At 46.9% G+C, this 4587-nt stretch overlaps 1 non-coding gene across 1 annotated transcript; it reads left to right on the forward strand.

Annotated features, from left to right (window-relative positions):
• The first annotated feature begins 3390 nt into the window (after window positions 1-3390).
• On the forward strand, window positions 3391-3528 carry LOC119949067. Its single transcript, XR_005457163.1, has one exon. It is a non-coding gene; the product is annotated as a small nucleolar RNA SNORA7 (small nucleolar RNA).
• Window positions 3529-4587: the final 1059 nt, after the last annotated feature.

The following is a 4587-nucleotide window of genomic DNA, read 5'->3' on the forward strand; positions in this document are numbered from 1 at the left end:
ATGGAGTTGGTAGACATGTTCCCCTCCCACCAGGAGTTTACAGGCTAGAAGAGGAGACGGGCAGTGGCTCAGTGGAAACTGCCCCATCTTGGGAGTCAGAGGTCATGGGTTCTAGTCCCAGCTCCGCCACTTGTCAGCTGTGTGACTTTGGGCAGGTCACTTCTCTATGCCTCAGTTTCCTCATCTGTAAAATGGGATTAAGACTGTGAGCCCCACATGGGACAACCTTGATTACCTTGTATCCCCCCCGGTGCTTAGAACAGTGCTTGACACATAGTAAGCGCTTAACAAATACCAACATAATAATTATTATTATTAATATAAATTGCTGCTATGTACATAAGTGCTGGGAGGCTACAGATGGGGTGATCATCAAATGCTTAAAGGGTACAGGTTCAACTGCATAAGCGACATAGAAGGGAGAGGGAATAGGAAATGAGGGCTTAGTCAGGGAAGGCCTTCTAGAGGAGGCGTGATTTCAATAAGGCTTTGAAGGTTGGGAGAGTAGTGGTTTGTATGATTGTAAAGGTTTTTGTTAAGTGCTTACTATGTGCCAGGCACTGTACTAAGTGCTGGGGTAGATATAAGGTAAGCAGGTTGGACATAGTCCCTGTCCCACATCGGATACACAGTCTTAATCCCTACTTTCCAGATGAGGGAACTGAGGCCCAGAGAAGTGCAGTGACTTGCCCAAAGTCACACAGCAGACAAGGGGTGGAGTCAGCATTAAAACCCACATCCTTCTGACTCCCAGACCTGTGCTCTATCCAGTAGGTCATGCTGCTTCTCTGTTGGTGGTCTGCTGGATGTGAAGAGGCAGGGAGTTCCAGGCCAGAGACAGGATGTGGGCGAGTGATTGGCAGCAAAATAGATGAGATCTAGGTACAATGAGTAGGCGTTAGAGGAGCAAAGTGAGCGAGCTGGATTGTAGTAGGAAATGAGCGAAGTAAGATAGGAAGGGATAAGATGATTGAGTGTTTTAAAGCCAGTGGTAAGGAGTTTCTGTGTAATGCTGAGGGGGTCAGGAAACCACTGGAATTTTTTGATGACTAGGGAGATGTGGACTGAACTTTTTTTAGTAAAATGATCTGGGCAGCAGAGTGAAGTAAGAACTGGACTGGGGAGAGAAGTGTTTGATGGCCTTTCAAGTAGCCTAAAGCTGTTTTGCTTAGGGACAAGTACTAAAGAAGAAATTAGTAAACCAGCCTCGAATGCAACAATTTGCCAGACCAAGAATCGTATTAACCCTCTCTCCAAAAGGTTTTTTTCTTCCACCTTCCAATAAGCTCTTGTTATCTGGTCATCCTTCTCTCTCTCCCTCAGGAGTATTATCTGGTGAGACCTTATCAACTTCAGTATTCTGGGACCATCCTTTTCTCATTCTACTCATCCCCTCCTTCACCCTGAATATGTGCTGAAGGGAAACTGGAAAAGGTTTCAGAAGCCAAGATCTAAGATGTGACAGGGAGAGCTATAGAAATACAGAGGAACAGTAATGTTTTTTGTTGAACTCCCACCAGGTATCATGCACTGCCCTAAATACTTGGGAAGTCGGAACAGAGAAGACACATTCTCTGCCCCTAAAGAACTTACAAAGGAGAGTCGAGGGTAGGGACTCGAGTTGACTTGCAGGCTCAGAGAAGTGAAGTGACTTGCCCAAAGTCACACAGCAGATAAGTGGCAGAGACAGGATTAGAACCCATGACCCTCTGACTCCCAGGCCCGTGCTCTATCCACCATGCCATGCTGCTTCTCCTCTACGTATTCAGCGAAAAGGCTGGCTCCAGTTGGTCAGCAAAGTATGCAGTTATTTCAGGGCATTGTGCAGCGGAAGTGGTGGTAACAGTCCCCGTCCAAGATGGCAGCCGTTTAACTCTTCTCAAAGATTGTGGCAGTGCTGCCCTTCGCCAAGATGGTGGTAGGACAGAAGTGATCCGTTCATGGGATGTAAGTAGGACTCTCAGGCACTGGATCAAGGGGCGCTAGCAATGGGCCAGAGAAACATTCTTCCTTAAACGGTTCAAAATAGCTTTTATATGAAGCAGCATTCCTCACCCTATGTCTGTAGGTGGCCCTACTCAACAGCCGTTATTGAACAGCTTCAGTTAGTCTTTGCCAACAATAGCGGATAGTGAAGAGGCTCTTCTTCAGTCTCCTTTCTTTTCCTTTTCCCTCTCCATCTCCCCCGTGAGCTTTGGCCTGTGAACAGTCCTAATAGTTTCTTAAAGGTAAGGCCCTGTAACCTTGCTAGATTTGAAGCCCCTCGAGGGCAGGAATCATGTCTACCAATTGTGTTGTAGTCTCTCAGGAGCTTAGTACAGTGCTCTTCCCAAGTCAGCACTCAATAAATGCTAGTCATATATTTGTCCATGCCTTTCCTAAAAGTTTGGTGAAGTTCGACCACCATCAGTTGTTTGTTTATAACAAAATGTGGGCCTTGTGTTAGAAAATAATGGTGCATGAGTCACCTCCCAGTTTGTAGCAGGGAGCTGGGGTTCCCATCCACACAACTTCTCCCTTCATTTCAGGTGTGGAACCATTAACTATATTCTAGCTACTGCCATTATCAAAACAATAGTAGTAGGAGGGAGCCAAGAGAATCATCGGGAAAGTAATGCTGGGGTGTAGAGAAGGGGTCAGCCTAAGTTCTGAAATAAAGGGTGACTTTCCACCACTGGCTGTCTCCAATGCAGAACTTTTGAGACTGAAAAGTGAGAGGGGAATCATACTGCTGCTTGTTACCACGTGATCAATTCATTTGCTGTGTGTCTCCGTGGTATTAGATGCAGCAGGGCAGCATTGAGAGGGTGTGGTAGACTCTCCTCCCCTTCCTTCACTCCTCCCAGATCTGGAATTCAGTTTGCCAATCAGTGGTATTTATTGAGCACTTACCGTATACAGAGCACTGTACTAAGTGCTTGGGAGAGTACAATATGAGTTGGTAGACATGTTCCCTGACCTCTAAGAGCAAGCAATCTTTCTGGTTTTGGTGGTATGTTGTTGTTATTTTTTGAGTGCAGAGTAATTAGTTGGTCAGGAATCTCTGGCAGCAAGGCAAATGGTTCTTGCAAGCAAGTGTAAGCCATCTGATCTAGACCGGCTTTCATGACCTCACCATAACCCCTCCTATAAGCATAAGGCCCCACGGTGGCTTCTCCTAACACTTTCCATTCAGCCTTGCCAGGGTGTGGGGTTTAGCAGTCAGAGAGATTGAGGACTCATCTGGGCCTTGGTTGGGGGTGGGGTGGGGTTGGGGGATCAATTAAAATAGCTCTCAGTCCCTCCCATGAGAGCTATTTTAATTGAGCCCCCCCCCATTATTCATTGCTCAATTGCCCTCCAACAACCAACTCCTTAACACCCCAATTTCTCAGTAAGTATTAAACTTTCCCCCTGTCAGGATCGCTCCTGGAGGGTTTCCAGTACTCTATCAGTGTCGGCTATGAGAGGGAGAGTCAAGCAGAGGCATACACATTCCATTCCTAGTTTGGGCAGTGGCTAGCGTGTGGAAGACAATCTGCTACAAGTCAAAATTCACCTGTGCTGGGCAGCAGCGGCCTGGAAGAGAGTCGAGGGTGGAGGCTCAAGTTTATTGTGTGGAAGAAGGCAATGGTAAACCACTTCCAGATTTTTACCAAAAAAACTCTATGGATGCACTACTGGCATGATTGCAGATGGAGGTGGGGCATTCTGGGAGAAATGTGTCCATGGAGTTGCTATGGGGAGGAGATGACTTGACAGCATAAGACAAGACAAATTAAACCTTCAGATCACAGAAATGTGGGCTTTGCTGACTCCCATGAATGAATCTTGGTCAATAAATGAATGGCCTGGACAGAACAGGCCAAGGTTGTTGGTATGAAGAGTTTGCTTCTGGCCATTCCTGTGGGAAACAAACCTAATAGTGATGTACCAACTTGAGTGTGAGGAGGGACTGTGTCATGGAGGTACTTTGTACCTGCCTAGGGTCAATGTGGTCTATATAGATGGGATAGGGCAGAGTCTTCAGGGGACTGGTAGAGAGGAGAAAAAGAGACAGCAGAGGGGACAAAAAAGGATTGGGCAAGAAGGAATGAAAGGAAGAGGAGGGAAAGAGAGGGAAAATATGAAGACGGGGGAGGGAAGAGCCTGGGAATCAAAAGGACCTGGGTTCTTCTAATCCCTGTTCCACCACTTGTCTGCTGTGTGACCTTGGGCAAGTCACTTAACTTCTCTGTGCCTCAGTTTCCTCATTGTTAAATGGGCGTTAGGACTATGAGCCCCTCATGGGATAGGGACTGTGTCCTACATGAGTCACTTGTATCTACCCCAGAGCTTAGTACAGTGCCTGGCACATATTATTATTATTATGAGAAAGAAAAGGAGCTAATAGGAGAGGAATAAGATGTGCCTATAATCACCCTTCTTCCAACTCCACCACCTCTGCTTGCACCCAGCAGACCCTATAGCCCAGCAACATGGCCCCTGATGAGCTAATCAATCTGCGGCTCACTGAGGCAGCAGAGAAGGAGATGGCACAGAATAGACCAGACAAGTTCACTCAGGACCACCACCACCCAGATGTAGTGGTGCTGTCAGCCATCCTGC

The sequence above is a fragment of the Tachyglossus aculeatus genome, chromosome X3 (genome assembly GCF_015852505.1).
Source record: "Tachyglossus aculeatus isolate mTacAcu1 chromosome X3, mTacAcu1.pri, whole genome shotgun sequence".
NCBI lineage: Eukaryota > Metazoa > Chordata > Mammalia > Monotremata > Tachyglossidae > Tachyglossus > Tachyglossus aculeatus.